This window comes from Acinonyx jubatus, chromosome D1, assembly GCF_027475565.1.
Source record: "Acinonyx jubatus isolate Ajub_Pintada_27869175 chromosome D1, VMU_Ajub_asm_v1.0, whole genome shotgun sequence".
NCBI classification, from domain to species: Eukaryota; Metazoa; Chordata; class Mammalia; order Carnivora; family Felidae; genus Acinonyx; species Acinonyx jubatus.
This window is the reverse complement of record NC_069390.1, coordinates 3341014-3357684: the sequence shown is the minus strand read 5'-3', so window position 1 is coordinate 3357684 and position 16671 is coordinate 3341014. Positions and strand designations below refer to the sequence as shown.

The 16671-nt window shown below is 50.1% G+C and overlaps 1 protein-coding gene across 8 annotated transcripts in view; it reads left to right on the top strand.

Moving 5' to 3' along the window:
• The window catches only part of PPFIA1 (PTPRF interacting protein alpha 1), a 90192-nt gene that overhangs the window by 1752 nt on the left and 71769 nt on the right, over positions 1-16671 (top strand). The window lies entirely within an intron of this gene.

The following is a 16671-nucleotide window of genomic DNA, read 5'->3' as shown; positions in this document are numbered from 1 at the left end:
TCTCAGTATCGGCTTTCGTGGTGTTAATATTTTGGGTGAGTGTCGTGCGTAACCATCTGTGAAGTGGTGGTCCTGGTTTTCGTAAGTCACATTCGGACAGAGTTGACCCCCCGGCGGGGAACAGAGTCCGCGGTGCTCTAAAGTCAGGCGCTTTACTCTGTGCGCCTCGTAACGCTTGTCCCTTTCCTCGGGAAGCAGGAGGAACCGTGGAGATGGGGGACGCCGCCCTAGAGATTTTGGGAAAGGGCCGTGAGGCAACCAAGCTGCGTGGTGCCTTCTCTTCTGTCATCTTAGGCCATTTCCTGCTGCACGTGTACTTCTCCCGGGTTTTGTCACAGATTTCCAGTTTTCTAATGAAATTTAATGGACAGACTGGATTGATTTCCCAGGAAGGATATTTTCACAGGCCGTCTTTATACGAACACCCGTGTTTTATAAACCGAAGTTGTTATGGGGGCTGTGAGACTGAGATTAATTCCTTTGGAACTTTCCCTGTGGCTGATGGGAATCGTAAAGCTTGAGAGAACACTGAAGCTGTTGGTCTGAGTAGGTTACCCCGGGCCTGGCGTGTCGTGGCTTTTTCTGGCGGAGCTGAGCGAGGATGTAATGGTAGGTGAGGGCCGAAAGCGTCGCCCAGGCAGGCGGAAGGTGAGTGGCACCGAGCGCGCGGGAGGCACGGGGGCTGCTTGGGTGTTCACGCGCCACGTTGGCGTCCCTCGGCTTACCCGGGATCCCGCGTACACGCGTGTGCGGGTCTGCAGTGCGCAGGTGGTAAATGAATAATTGCTAGCCTGAATGCGTTTCTTGGCTGCAGTCCGCTCTCCTGAAAGATCGATAAGCCCAACGTTTGCATTTCCTTTTTAACAACAATAACCTGACGTTATTCCTGTAGCGCTCGTTTTCTTTTGGGGCAGACAACCGTCACGGCTTTCTCACAGGAGCCTCACAAATCATCTGGAGTGTCCGGGCCAGGTTTTATTTCCGCGAGCTCAAGAGCGCAGGCCAAGTGAAGCTCTACCAGGATGTCGTTGTGCTTGTACGTTTTTCGTTTTTCGTAGTTTTGTTTGTTTCTTCGTTTTGTAATTGTATTTGTTTCAGTGGAACTTGAGGTGGTGCACCGAAGTGCATATGAAATGCTTCTGTGTTTGAGCAGCTAGATTTTTGAAAGACTGAGCACGCACCACATCATGACAGAATGGAAGGGGCAGCAATTTTGTGCAGTAGAGGTTGTCACACCAGGGGGGGTGGTGACACAGTCGCTCAGTGATTTGTTTTCAGCCCGGGAGTGCTTCGCTGAGTGGAGAATGCAACGGTGGCTTCGCCCCTCCCCCTCTTCCCCCCTCCCCACCGTCCTACCTCCCCACCTGAGGACCTCTCCACCACCCTGCCTCCCCACCTCCCCCGAGGACTGGAGACCAGCATTTCAGACACACGGGAACCATTGAGTAAACTTGTTCCGGACCTTTCCCTCTCCTGATCCCCGTCTCACGTTTGGCAGCTGATAGTGTGGGCGGATAGGTACGTAAGTAAAGTGAGTGCACTTGTGCTGTACGCGAGTAATAATACTCTAAAAAATTGTAACTGTAACATCATCAGAAAAATTCACTGAAATGTACATTCACGATTGTGAACTTTTCGCTCGGCGAACACATTCTTGGAACCACCACCTGGATGAAGAAATGGAACCTTACCACGCTTCCCAGAACTCCCCTCCCGCCCACTCCCGGCGACCGTCCCCCAGAGCTAACCACGGTCTTGACTTTCACCAGGGATTGCTTTGGCATGTTCTTGGCTTCGCGACGGGCTAACCCTTCAACGCTGTGCGCGCGCGATGCGCCTGCTTGCCTCGTGTGGCTGTGCCGGTCCTCCCCTGCCGTCGAGGGCCCAGTGTGTGAGCACAGCACGGTTTATTCTTTCTCCTGCGGGTGCTCCGGTTCGTGCAGAGGCCGCCCCGCGGATCCACGTACATCTCTGCGGGGTGTGCTCGGCGGAGCGGGGCGTGAGTCGTGGCACGTGGGTCTGTTCCCCACCAGCAACGGTGCGCGGGCGCTCGGGGCTGGCCGATGCCTGCTGGTGCCGGTTCTCGTGTGTGAGCTGCGTGCTGGGGCCCGGGTGCCGGGAGGTGTGGTGCGAACGTGCTGCTCCCTCGGGACCCGCCCCTGTGTGCTTCTGGGCCACTTGCGTGTTTCTTTTGTGAAATAATTGCCTTTTGCCCGTTTTATGATTGGGTTGTCTGTTTTGTTTTTTATTGATTCGAAGGAATTCTTTCTATGTATTTTGAACATCTGTGAATGGCAGATGTTTTCACATTCTTGTGTGTGTCTGCCTTCCATTCTCTCAGTGTTGCCTTTTGGTAACTTTCTTTTGTTTTTTTCCAAGTAGTATAACCATTTTTACGTTTCTTGCCTTGTACTGGCTAGGGCCTCCAGTACAGTGTTGAATGGAAGTGGTGAGAAGAGGTGTCCTTGTCTCCTTCCAGATATTGGAGAAAAGGCTTTCGGTATTTTTTTTTATTAGCAAGATGATTTTTTTAATTAATTAATTTTTAAAAATTTACATCCAAATTAGTTAGCGTATAGTGCAACCATGATTTCAGGAGTAGGTTCCTTAGTGCCCTTGACCCATTTAGCCCATCCCCCCTCCCACAACCCCTCCCATAACCCTCAGTTTGTTCTCCATATTTATGAGTCTCTTCTGTTTTGTCCCCTCCCTGTTTTTATATTATTTTTGCTTCCCTTCCCTTATGTTCATCAGTTTTGTCTCTTAAAGTTCTCATATGAGTGAAGTCATATATTTGTCTTTCTCTGCCTAATTTCGTTTAGCGTAATACAGTCTAGTTCCATCCATGTAGTTGCAAATGGCAAAATTTTATTCTTTTTGATTGCCGAGTAAGACTCCATTGTATATATATATACACCACATCTTCTTGATCCATTCATCCATCGATGGACATTTGGGCTCTTTCCATACTTTGGGCGTTGTCGATAGTGCTGCTATAAACATGGGGGTACACATGCCCCTTCGAAACAGCACACCTGTATCTCTTGGGTAAATACCTAGTAGTGCAATTGCTGGGTCGTAGGGTAGTTCTATTTTTAGTTTTTTGAGGAACCTCCAGACTGTTTTCCAGCGTGGCCGGCATCAGTTTGCATTCCCACCAACAGTGCAAAAGACATCTTCGCTCTCCACATCCTCACCAACATCTGTTGTTGCTTGAGTTGTTAACGTGAGCCATTCTGACAGGTGTCAGGTGGTATCTCATTGTGGTTTTGATTTGTCTTTCCCTGATGATGAGTGATGTTGAGCATTTTTTCATGTGTCGGTTGGCCATCTGGATGTCTTCTTTGGAAAAGTGTCTGTTCATGTCTTTTGCCCATTTCTTCACTGGATTATTTGTTTTTTGGGTGTTGAGTTTGATAAGTTCTTTATAGATTTTGGATACTAAGCCTGTATCTGATATGTCACCTGCAAATATCTTTTCCCATTCTGTCGGATGCCTTTTAGTTTTGTTGATTGTTTCCTTTGCTGTGCAGAAGCTTTTTATTTTGATGAGGTCCCAATAGTTCATTTTTGCTTTGGTTTCCAGCAAGGTGATCTTTAGTATTTATTAAAGTTTACTTATTTATTTATTTAGAGAGTGCATGGGGTAAGGGCAGAGAGAGAAGGGGACAGAGAGAGAATCGCAAGCTGACCCCACACTGTCAGCACGGAGTCTGATGTCGGGCTCGAACTCACGAACTGTGAGATCATGACCTGAGCTGAAATCAAGAGTTGGACACTTAACTGACTGAGGCACCCAGGTGCCCCAAAGCTTTCAGTATTTTACCACTACATATGACACCTGCCGTGGCTTTATTGGTGGATACTTTTACCAAAATATGAAAATTCTCCTCTATTTTTAGTTTCCTAAGTTTTTTTTTTTAATCGTCAATTAAATTATATTAGATTTTCTTAAATGTGATTTCTCCATCTTTTGGGACAAGTGTTTTTTTTTTTGTTTGTTTTTGTTTTTTTTTTTTTTTATAATGTGGTTTAACTTAAAAAATGTTCTTGTCCTTCTAGAATAATCCCAAGAATATGTATTCTCTTTTCACTGGATTTTATTTGTTAATATTTTGCTTAGGATTCTTGCATCTGTATTCATGAGAGAGGCAGGTCTTCAGTTGTACTTTCTGGTACCGGCCTTGCTGGGCTTTGGGGTTAAGGTTGTGCTGCTCTCATAAAACAAGGGAGGAAGCACACCTTGTGCTTTCCCAGAAGAAGTTTTTTGTGTTTACTTTTTGGAAGAATTGATAGGCAAAACCTGCTGGTGCTGTTGTGAGAAGGTTTTTAATTTCAGATTCATATTTTTTATTATAGAAATAGGATTTTTCTGATTTTATATTTCTTCTTGTGTCTGTTTAGATAAGGCATTTTGTTTTCTAGGAATTTGCTCAGACCACCTAGACTTTCCAAGTAATAAGTGGAAAGTAGTTTATAATATCCTTCCTTTCTGCAGCATCTGTTGTGATACTTCCTTTTAAAAATTCTTGATATTGGTAATTGGTGCTTTGTCTCTTTTTCAGAGAACCAACTTGGGTGCCCTTTTGATTTCTGCTATTTAATATTTGTTTTCTATTGAGTTAATTTCTGGTCTGTTTTTTCTTCTGTCTACTTTGTATTTGCTGTTCTTTTTTCTAGTTCTTGAACTAAATATTTAATTTGATCTTTAGCCTTTCTTCTCTTCCAGTATATGTATTTTACTTATTTGCTTGTTTGTTTATTCATTTTAGAATGAGAATGTGAGCAGGGGAGAGAGAGGCAGAGGGAGAGAGAGAGAATCTCAAACAGGCTCCTCACTCAGTGTGGAGCCTGGCTCGGAGCTCGATCCCGTGGCACTGAGATCATAACCCGAGCCGAAATCAAGAGTTGGTCACCAACCGATTGAGCCACCCAGGTGTCCCTATAATATATGTATTTTAAAGCTGTAAGGTTCCCTTTAAGCACACCTTTATTGATCTCCCAAGTTTTGATAAGCCAGATTTTTATTGTCTTTTATGTGAAACTATTTTCTAACTTTCATTGTGGCATCTTTTTCTTAATTCATAACAATTTTTAGGAGCATATCGCATCTTGATGTTTAGGGGGATTTTCTCGTTCTCTTTGTGCTGATTTCTAGCTTAATTCCATGAAGGTATCTGTCTCAGTGTTTTTGGGTGGCTGTAACAAAATACCATAGGCTGGCTGTCTAATAAGCAACAGAAGCTTCTTTCCTATAGTTCAGGAGACTGGGAAGTTCTCAAGATCAAGGCGTCTGCAGATTCAGTGTCAGGTGAGAGCCAGCTTCCTGGTTCATCGACAGCCTGCTTCTCCCTGTCCTCATGCGGTGGCAGGGGTGACGGTGCTCTCTCAGCCGCCCATGACTGGTCACCACCAGAAGTCTCCCTGTCTTCATACCATCACTTTGGGGGTGATGAATTTTGGGAGGAGATAAACTGTTAATCTAATGCAATCCCTAAATACGCCCTGCAGTATTTCAGTCCTTTGAGATGAGTTGACTTTCCTAATGGCCTAGCATATATTCATTTTCATTAACTGTTCCTTGGGCACGTGAAAATAACGTGTATTGTGGGGAATGCAGTATTCTATATTTATAGGTTAGATAAAGTTTGTTAATGATGTAATTCAGATTCTAGTAACCACTTTAAATCAAGTAAGGAATAGGCGAGAATGAGTTTAATAATATTACTAACACGCATGTCCAAAATATCATTTCGGTGTATAGTCCGCGTGAGAAAAAGCTAATGAAATATTTTGCATTCTCTTTTATCGTATTGTCTTTAAACTATGGTGTGCATTTTATACTTTCCACACACCGCAGTTTGGAGGAGCCTCATTTCAAGTACTTAAAATAAAGCACGTGACCGCATATCGGACAGCCCCGTCCTCCTCCCTTGGTTTTTCTGTTGTTGTCGGTTCTGTCAGATACTGAGAGATGAATCTTCAAGTCTCCCATCGTGATTATGGATGTGGCTATTTTTCCTTTTCTATTTTTGTCAATTTTTATGTATTTTGAGATTGCGCTAATAGGTACATTCAAGTTTAGAACTCTTGTTTTCTTGGTAGACGGAACTTTCGTCACGAAATGTTCTTCTTTGTCTCTAGTAGTGTTTTTTGCTTTAGAGGTTCCTTTATTGCCTGGTCCTATTTGCCACATCGGTTTTCTCTTCGGTAGGGTTTTGGGTATCTTTTACTTTCATCTGTCTGTGATCTTACATTTTAAGGTGGACCTTTGTGGATGGTGTATGCTTAGTTTTATTTTAATGAATTTGACAGTCTTTACCTTTTGCTCGGAGTGTTTGTTTAAATGTAATGACTGATACGTTGGTTTACATGTACCGTATTACTAGTTTCTTCTTTGTCCCACCTGGTCTGTGTTCTTTTTCTCTCTGGCCTTCTTTTACTTATTTGTTTTTAAATTTTTTTTTTTTAAGTTTTTTAAATTTATTTTTGACAGAGTGCGAGCATGAGCTGGGGAGGGGCAGAGAGAGAGGGAGACACAGAATCCGAAGCAGGCTCCAGGCTCTGAGTCGTCAGCACAGAGCCCGGCGTGGGGCTCGAACTCACGAACTGTGAGATCATGACTGGGCCGGAGTCGGACGCTCAACCAACTGAGCCACCCAGGTGCCCCTCTCTGGCCGTCTTTTAGAAGTATGACGTATTTTTAAATTGTATACTTCTCTGTTAGGTTATTGGAATATATATATATATTGCTAGATGCAGGTGCATTTTAAACTTATGCCTGATTCAGTATTTGCACTCCTTCCCTGACCCTGCTCTTTCCTTTGACACTTGAACTGCACTGAGCTCCCCTTCACCTTCTTTGTCGGGTAATATTTATAAATTTTAGATTGGTTTTGGCGTTGTGCAGTTAATGCTTGTTACGATTTGTTCTCATAGTTACCCTTTCTGTTGTGAAGTTGTTCCGCACTCCTTGTTTTTTCATGTTTCTGTCAGAGACTTCTTTTCCTCAAAGAGCTGCATTAATACTTTTGGTTCGTGTCTTTGGTTGGTGAGTTGTCCTTCCCCCCCCCAAACAATCTTTACTTTGCCTTCACTTTTGAAGAACTGTTAGGTAAAGGCTTCCAGGTCGGTGGTTATTTTTGTTCAGCATTTTATAGATGCTAATCCATCGTCTGGCTTCCTTTCCTTTTCTTGAAAAGTCAGCTGCTAGTGTTGTTGTCCCATGGAAGGTGGTATCTTTTTCCTCTCATGACTTTTAACATCTTTTTCCCTCAGGCATTCTTTGTGGAGTCACTCTATTGGTTCTTTTATCAGTTTTGGAAAAGTTTTGACTCTTATCTCTGTAGGGATCTAGTACTCCCCATTCTGTGTTTCCTCTACTTTGAGGGTTCTCATTGGACCTTTTTACCATGTCCTGTGTGTCCCTCGGGCTCCTCTATTTTCTTGACTTTTTCCTCTGACTGTTGTCTAGGTATATTTTTTTACTGACCTATCTTCCAGTTCACTGGAGTCTCTCTTCACCCGTGTCTAGTCTGATGTTAAGCCCACAGATTGAGCTATTATTTTAGCTACAATAATTTTCAGTTTTAGAATCTGTGTTGATTCTCTGAACATTTCCCATTTGTCAAATATGTTTTTGAACAGTTGACATTTGCATCCAGTAATTCCAGTCTATGGGTCTCCTCCTGGTCTGTTTCTGTTCTTTTTTTCTTTTGGTCCTTATGTTATACCTTGTTTTTTTTTTTTAAGTTTGCTTATTTATTTTGAGAGAGAGGGAGAGAGTGCAGGGGAGGGGCAGAAAAAGAGGAAGAGAGAGAGACTCCCAAGCAGACTCCATGCTGTGGGCACAGAGCTCGACCCAGGGCTCAAACTTACAAACCTGAGTGGAAACCAAGTTCTGGATGCTTAACTGACTAGCCTGAGCTACCCTGTGCCTCTCTCTTTCTTTCTTTCTTTCTTTCTTTCTTTCTTTCTTTCTTTCTTTCTTTCCTTCTTTCTTTCTTTCTTTCTTTCTTTCTTTCTTTCTTTCTTTCTTTACTTTTTACTTGTTTTATTAAAAATTTTTTTTTTTTGTTACTGTTTATTTACTTTTGAGAGAGAGAGCATGAGCAGGAGAGGGGCAGAGAGAGAGGGAGAAGCAGAATCCGAAGCCGAAGTTGGATGCTTAACCGACCGAGCCACCCAGGCATCCCTTTTCTTTTCTTTTTTTTTTTAATTGCATGTGGGACATTATGGAGAAGTGTAGAGGCTCTTCGTGGAGCTGTATTCCTTTGGCATTTCATCCGACACACCCTGCGTGGGGAGGCTTCTGGGCCCAGTCAGGCACGAGTGACCTGAGAGTGGGGCTCAGGCTTTGTAAGGTGCAGTGTGAGCTGCCTTCCCGCTGCCCCCCACCCCCATGGAACCCTCCAGGATTTCCATCTGGAGGCCCTGAGTGTTTCCCAGGGCCCCTCCTTCGTGGTAGGTCCCGAACCCCGCTTATTTTGTCCCCAGCACCGTGAGATCACTGAAGGCTCAGCTTCTCAGGCCGTGCTTGCTGAGTGCCGGGGTCATTTTCTGTGCCTCCTTGTGGTGTCCAGAGCTCGGTTAGCTGCGACTTTCTGCCTGGCTTTCCGTTATGTTTCCTTTCCAGCTCATTGGTATATTGTCTCAGATCCCTGATGAAAATCAGAATCATCCAATGCCTTGAGGGAGAGAGAGGACTCTGAATGTTAGAGTTGGCTCAGTGGGCTTCCCTTTTGTTTGCGGTCTCAGTCCCTCCGGTCGTGGCCGCCCCAGTATCTCTTCGATGCCTTCAGAGACGCTTAAAATCGTATTCGTCTTTTCTAGTCTGCGATGGGTTGGCTTACAGACTACTCACGTGTGTAAGTGAAGGCGGGAAGACCTAGAAGTCACAGTAAACGTGTTGGTCATCACCAGTTGGTACGGGAGAAAACGAAACCCACTAGTCCTGGCCTAGTACCCGTCGTTCTTCTAATCTGAATCTCCAGTTTGCCCACGCTCAGCCCGTGTCCGTGGAGTGGTGCTGGTGTCAGCGGGCCAGCCCCCGGAGCCGCCGTCCTCCCCTGCTGGGCGCCCGCCCAGGGCAGGCTTTGTGGTGACGATCTGGCCACACAGGGCAGGCTGAGGAGATGGATGGCTTAAGTGACACTTATTCTGTGCCTTGATCACAGTGTCTGATCAGTGTTGTTTGTTTTTTAATTTTTTTTAATGTTTGTTTTTGAGAGAGAGAGACAGAGTGTAAGCAGGGGAGGGGCAGAGAGTGGGAGACCCAGAATCTGAAGCAGGCTGGGGGCGGGATGCCCCTCAACTGCAGTGCAGCCCCCACCACAAGGGTTTCTGTGTTGCTGCACCTGAATCATCTGCACAGGCACAACCGCCCACCCTTGTTGAGCCCCTTGGTGACTCTGCACCGTCACAGGCTCCGGGCTCCGGCTTCTGTGCTCCTTGGAGACTGTGGTGGAGGCACACCTGAAAGAGGGAAGGAGTTAGGAGGAAATGCTGCCTGCTGGCACACTGTGGTCCACGAGAGGCCTTTTCGGGAGAGATTGCTCAGGGGCTGAGGCCTGAGAGAACACTCTCCCAGCACTGCGACTGCAGGGGCAGAGGCCGGGGTCAAGGACAAACCTGGCTTTGTTTTAAGCCATGGAAGGGGAGCCAGGTGGGGCGCCAGGCAGCTGGTGGTGGGACAGAGCCTTGCCCCGCCAGGAGCTGGGTTTTCGGTTGAGGGCCCCGGGGCATTGTGGCCTCAGGGGGAGGGACTGGCATGATTTGGTTGAATTTTTTAAAAGCTGGTGCTGGTACTGGGTGGATAGTGGGTTGGGGGAGGAGACAAGAATGGATGCAGTGTAGACGCCGTTGGGTAGAGTGGCTCCTTCTAAAGTGTGGGTTGAGCTGTAAGATTCGTGCTTTAGGCAACAGGTACAAGCCCCTCACATCACCCATCACATAAAGCACAGGACAGTGTGCGTCTTGATATCCTGTACGGAACTACGTAATGTTTAAAAGCAGCGTGTGTAATTTTACGTGTGTGGGTACAAGGCGTACGTGAAAGTATTCCCCTGTTTCTTGAGAGCGTGGCAGGCACCGTTCCAGGTGCTGACACCGAGTCTGTGCTGCAGGTACCTCGCCAGAGACGTATGCGGTTTGACGGGGCAGTAGAAGGGCATGGGAGTGTGTGGTTCGGTGGAATAGGGGGAACGTGTGCACAGTGCGGCTGCCGGATGGCCGTTGCGTCCCATGGGTCGGCGTGGGTCATACCCGGGGAGGCGGTTTTCCTTGGGAGGTTCTGCTGCCCTGTGTTCTCCTGCGTCCACCCCGCTCTGTCTCCCGGACGCCTTTCCGAGCACCCCGTAGTGAAGCTCCATCTGGGCGGACTGTGGGCTCTTTGAGTTCCGCAGGGGCCACCGCCCTCGCCCCACAGCTGTGCCTCGTCCTGGGAACGGAGCAGCTTGCCCTCCGGTCCGGTGGTCAGAAGCCAGGGAGACGGCTTTGCCTCCTTCCTGCTCTTCCCTCTCCCTGCCGGTCCGTGGGTCCTGTGGCGTGGAGCTTGCCTGTCTCAGAGGCCATCTGTGAGGTCCCTGGAGATCTGTACCCTGTCTTCACTCGGGTGGGCTCGGGGAGGGGCCGGGTCCTGCGGTCTTCCCTGCGCCGGCCCCACTCGCCTCGCAGAGCTTGGCTGTGGGGCGGGGGGCGCCTCCCGCCGGGCAGAGATGCCGGCGTCCTGCCCCATCCGTGTACAGTACGCCACGCTCTCTGAGAAGACGGCCTTTCTTCCTGAACCTGTGTCCTGCCTGCTGGCCCTTAGTGCTGAGTGTTGCTGAGCAACTCGGTAACTAGCCCGTTTGGGGACTCATGTCTGCCCTGTGTACAAGGACCCTCCAAACCGCTCCTGTTCTGCTCCTGGGTGGCTCCGTCGGTTAAGCGGCCAGCTTCGGGTCGGGTCATGATCTCGCGGTCCGTGGGTTCGAGCCCCGCGCCGGGCCCTGTGCTGACAGCTCAGAGCCTGGAGCCTGCTTTGGATTCTGTGTCTCCCTCTGTCTCTGCCCCTCCCCTCTCACACTCTGTCTCTGTCTCTCTAAAAAATGAATGAACATTAAAAAAAAAAAAAAAACTCGTATTCTGACGGGCAGTGTTCCTGCTGGGGAAAGCGCTCTTATCCAGAGGGAGGAGGAGACTGCAGGCAGTGACCTTGCCGTTAGCAGTTTGCTGTACTTACGTGTCTTGTTGGTTAGGCAATCATAGGGGTAACATGCTGGTTATAAACCGTATTGCCGTGTAAATGCCGCGTAACCCCGTCCCACGGGTCTTTAAGGCCTCTCACTTTGGCCCTCCAGCCTTACCTCGTCTCCCCCGTTTTGGGCATCGCCTCCGGAGGCTCGTGGTTTCCGGTGCCCCGTTCTGGTGGTCGGAGGTAGGATCATTGGACTGCCAGATGATGCCAGACCCCTCCGAGTCTCTCTGTGCACCCCCTCCGGAGCCTGTGACAGCCCTAGTCCCTGGGGCACTCCCCGTGGGCCGCGTTGTCCCTGGCATCCTGCGCACACCCATTCTCGCGTGGGGGCTACAGAGGGGATCGTTCGGCCTCTGCCCTCTTCCGTGAAGAGCACTCCTGTCATTCTTCTCTCCTTGGAATTGCTGTGGACACTCGGATTTGTGTTTCCTTAGTGTGCCACGGTCCGTTATCATCCCTATTCCTTAGGTACTCTGCTGTCCCCCTCAGAGTGGCTCCCGTGTCCTTTGGCCAGGGCCCTGTTAGTCTTTGAACGTGACTCAGTTTTCTGGCACAAGAATTTGTCCCAGGCTCACTTTGTGGTTTTCCTGCCTCAGATCTGAAATCCTTCCTCTGAGGAGCCTGGGTTCCTTTTGGTGTGGAAGTGACGCTTGGAAATCCAAATGAGCTAGGCATGCTCATTGTCGCTGGGGTTGGCATCATTGAGGTCCTTTCAGGAGACAGAGCCAGACACAAATATTTGTAAGAAGCGAAACTTGGATTTCATGTTGGTGTTTCTTCTGTTCACAATAAACCTTCGTTTCCCCCTGATCAATTTCATGTTGGTGTCTCCTGTCTCTTAAACAGCTTTGACTTCTCGTGATGTCTGTCGTGTTTCCTTGATACGCACGAACAGGTTCAGTTCGTGATGCCATGTCGCTTTAGTCATCCTGCGCAGCGACGTTGCGGAATGTCTTTGCACTTCTCCTGGCTCTTGGAAACAATGTGTCCCAAGACCGTGCACTTGGAACAGTGAGATCTAAAGCGCTGTCATTGGTGACATAACCATACACAATTTGATACTAGGGTTATCTGTGCTGTGTATTCTTTTTTTTTTTTTTGAGTTTACTTATTTATTTTGAGAGCCAGAGAGAGTGCAGGCACAGGGAAGGGGCACAGAGAGGGGGAGAGAGCCCCTGACGTGGGGCTCAGACCCAGGTACCATGGGCTCATGACCTGAGCCCAAATCAAGAGTCAGATGCTTAACCCACTGAACCACCCAGGTGCCCCTGTTTCTGATTATTCTTAATTTTAGGGTTTGAGTCTTTCTTTTGGACTTCATTGTTTACATGGTTTAGCAGTCAGAACTGTAGAAAAAGGCAGTCTCAGTCTTACTCCTCCTGTCCCCGAGCCACCTACCTCTTACCTCTTACCGGTACGGTGGCCCCGAGTCCTGGTTTGCACGAGCTGGTCCTGGGTTTTGCCTGTTGCCCTGGAGCCATCAGTCATGGTGCCCTCTTCTCTTTCAGGAATGAGGCGCAGCTAAAGCCTTGTTGGCACTTGCTGATGCGCATTTAGAGATGTGGACAAAATGTTTCCACTTTGTAGGTTTTTTCCCTGCAGCTAGAAACAGGCTCTTGGCTGAATTCTGCAGCCTGGGATTGTGGCTCACTTGGCAGGGAAGGCCCGCCCGTGGAGTTTTTACCCTTGGCTTTCAGGGTGTCATTCTTGTTCTGAGGAAGAAATGTCATTTTGTTCTGAAAATCAATTTGGGGAAAAAGAAAAAAAGAAAATCAACTTGGGAGTTTGAAACATGTCTTGCATTTCCAAGTTTTTCTGCTCTGCAAATGGGCTGATTATCCCTCCTGCCTATCTGGTTTGAGACGTTTGCCAACAGTAATACCAAAAATTGGTTTTGCGCAATGGCATGCTGACGTTGAATCCTGTGTGTGAAAGTGAAAGTTCTCCTTGAGGCTCATCAGTGTTTCCGAGCCATCGGTCTCTCTCGAAGTCTGCAGGTGCTGTTCGGAAGCGAGGGCATGCACTTCCCCCACCTGAAAATGATTTATGGGGAAACGTGGGTGACAGGTAAGGCCGCGGTGTCCTGTGGGCCCCGAGATAGAAAGGGAGCAGTGGCAGGCAAGATGGGTTTGACTAGCCTGGATGTTGATTCAGGGCTCGTCGGTGACATCCCGCGGATGGGAAGGGCTGGAGAAAGTCTGCAGAGTTTCCCTTGCTCTCTGCAGCCCCGCCCCCTCACCTGCACCCAGGGAGTCTCCCTGCAAACTGAGTCCTTGGGCAGATTCTTCCGCAAGCAGGTGCGTCCCTGTCCCCAGGCGGACAGATGCCCGGAAGCAGGTGTGCGGGCGTCCGCCACCCCATCGCTTCTGCTTCGGCCTGGGTCTGCGGGTAGGTCCCACCTGCTCCCCGCACGCACTGCTCGGTCAGCGTGGGCCCACGGTCTGTCCCCGGCTGTCCCTCCCTGGTCGCCTCCTCCCCGAGCCTCCAGCGGCCTCGTCAGTACCCTCGTCAGTACCCTGGGGGCAGCAGCCTCGTGATCTAGCAGACATTCCCGAGCGGCTGCCCTTTGCTGCACCGCTCAAGGGCTGGGCCGGCGGGTGTCTGGAGACTGAGTGAGTCCATAGCCAGGACTGATGGCCTCCGGGCCTCCGTGTGGGATCACGTCCTCACTGTGAGACTATATACTGTGCACCTTGTTGTTCGCTGCCCTGTCTTCCAGAGGAAGGCCCGGGGGCATAGAGACGTCTGGGGGCCTCCTGTACTTTCCCTCCTGCTGGTCCTCGGGGCTCGGATGTCAGCGCTGGGGCCCGTATGGAGTCAGCGTCCCCCGCACCCCTCCCTTCTGTCCTCCCCACAGACGGGGCCCGGGTGGGGGTGCTTCTGGCACGTTTCCCCCTTGCGGCCTGTCCACGCCCTTTAGCTGTCCGGCAGGAACCGTGAGTGGGTGAAGGGCAGGGAGGCAGGTGTCTGAAGGGAAAGGACAGGTGTTTTCTCCGCTGTCCCTGCGTGCATGGTTCGTAGGGAACTGCTTTCTCGTGCTGTGTGGTCTGCAGCCCGTGCTCAGAGGGAGGTTCCTGCTGGGCCCGAGCGGCAGAGCATGGGGACGGTGACCACGGTGCCTCCCTGAAGACCCCTCGAGAGCCCGTGTAATTGAGAAGCGGTAGCGAACGTGGGCAGTATTCCCACAGTCACCGGTGAGCCACACAAGGAAGCTCGGTACGGTGGAAAGTGCTTTTCTGTAGGATTTCCAGAGGTAACCGTGAGCGCCGTGGGAACGGGCAAGCACCGTGGACACGTGCCGTGCCCAGTGACGGTGTCCTCCCCCAGCACGTCCTCAGTGCGGGGTATTCCCACTTGGAGCTGGTGTGCTTTGGACCCGCGCTGAGAAACGTGGTTGGGGCCCTCTGTTGTGACGATGTCGTGGGGAGAGCGAGCGTGCCGAGTCCAGGGGCCTGGTCCCAGACCTACCTGGGGGATCCGTGCAGAGGAGTGAGTCACCCTGGGGACTGGGAAGGTGGGAGCCCGGTCCTGCTGTGAAGGGCTCCGGTGAAGCTGTGTGTCCTGCTCGGGTGCGTGTTCCCTCCTGTGCGTAGTGCGGACCCTGACAGCGATTGGGGGCCTGGGGCTCTTCCTGGAGGGAGGGAAGGGGGCACGGAGGCTGGGTGGCCAGACAGGTGACAGATGTCGCCGGCCGACTCACGACACTGACGGTTGTGTCTGTAAAGCCATCTGAAGACGGCAGGTAGGCATTTCCTCGTGCACACCCCGGCTGGGGTCATCCGGGAAGCCTGCCGCGTCCGTCTGCCCTGTGCCCCACTTCCCCCTGGAAAGAAAGGAAGAAAGCACTTGTCAAGTAGAGATTGAAATGGGTTGTCTGATGTTCTTCCTTCCCTCATCTCTTCTGTAATGCCACGGCCCTGTGTTATTGCTTCTCCCTTGAGAAGGCTGAACTGTCCGTTCTCAAGTGGAGGGTGCCTGATGATCTGTAGTGCATTTCGAGGAGAAAGTACGAGAGAGGTTCACAAACAGAAATGTTGTCTTTGTGATAGGTGTGTGGTCACCTGTAGTGGTGAGGAAGGCCCGTGGAGGTAGGTGGCGGTTAGAACAGAGGGAGGGAGTTGGAAAGAATGTACACTCCAAGGTGGCTTTCTTGTGCAAACTCTGGAAATACTTGTTCCCAGCAAGGCTTGACGATGAATGAAGAGATTGCTTAAAGCACATTACCGTCCATCGGCTCTGTGTGCTTTGCCCGTGCCCTTGAGTGGCCGGTGCCGCCCTCTCTGCCCCCCACCGTGTCGTCACCGTGAAAGGGTGAGGCGCTGCCTGGAGGTGAGGTGTTTTCCAGAGAACCTGTGAGCGTTAGCGAAGTAGCCTGTTTATTAAGCAGCTTCCGGGTGGATCCGTCCCGTGGAGCAGGCCTAGGAACCTCCGTGTGCTGCTCAGAGAGCCCCAGGGCACTCAGTGGAGACGTTACTTGGAGTCTGGACTTGGATTGCGCATCTCCTCTGCTCTGAAAGCAAACGCTGCATTGCTTCCCTTGGGAGCTCATCTTTAGATTCTCTCCTTGCAAGTTTTCACGTTTTATTCATTTCTAAATGTTTATTTTTGAGAGAGGGAGAGAGAGAGAGAGAGCGCGCGCACGGGGGAGGAGCAGAGAGAGGGAGAGAGAGAGGATCCGAAGCCGGCTCCGAGCTGTCAGCAGGAAGGCCGATGCAGGGCTCAGACCCACGAACCGTGAGAGCATGACCTGAGCGGAAGTCGGAGTCAGACGCTTAACCCACTGAGCCACCCAGGCGCATCCCTACTGGCGATTTTATGGTCACGCTGCGGAAAGTGATGTTGACACACATAATGCTAGTTTAAAGTAACTTTAAAAAGTGCCAGCACTTACAGGGAGCTGGGGAATTGCCTGGTGCTCGTATCCACGTCTGTGTTTCCTTCACCTTCGGGAACGTCTGTGGAAGAATGGAGGGAAAGGAGCACTTGCTGGGCAGAGACGGGATGACCGTTTCCATTTAATAAAGTACCGTCTTCGTGTGAGGACGTCTGTTGCCCTTCCTCTCCTCTGTAGTCTTTGTCCTGGGCGTGCGCTCACCTTGTGGGGTCAGCCGCCCTTCTGGAAGATGATGGCTCCGTTTGTGTCTCCAGCCCCACCTTTGTGATGTTCTCCCATGCCCCGGACCCGCCTTGTGTCACGTCTTCTACGCACAAGCCAGAGGTATCCCGCTGCATGACGTGTTCCGAGTTGTGATCATCCTCCCTCCCCTCTCGGCCCCCTCTCTCTGGCCCAGTTTCTGTCTGTGTTCTCTTTTCCAGCGTCGTCCTGACTTCCTTCTGATTCCGGTCCCCTAGCTTGGGCCCTGTGTGCCTGCCACAGGCCAGTGGGGTGAGGCCCCGCACGGACCTTTAACTTTTCCAGCCCACCCGGCACACGT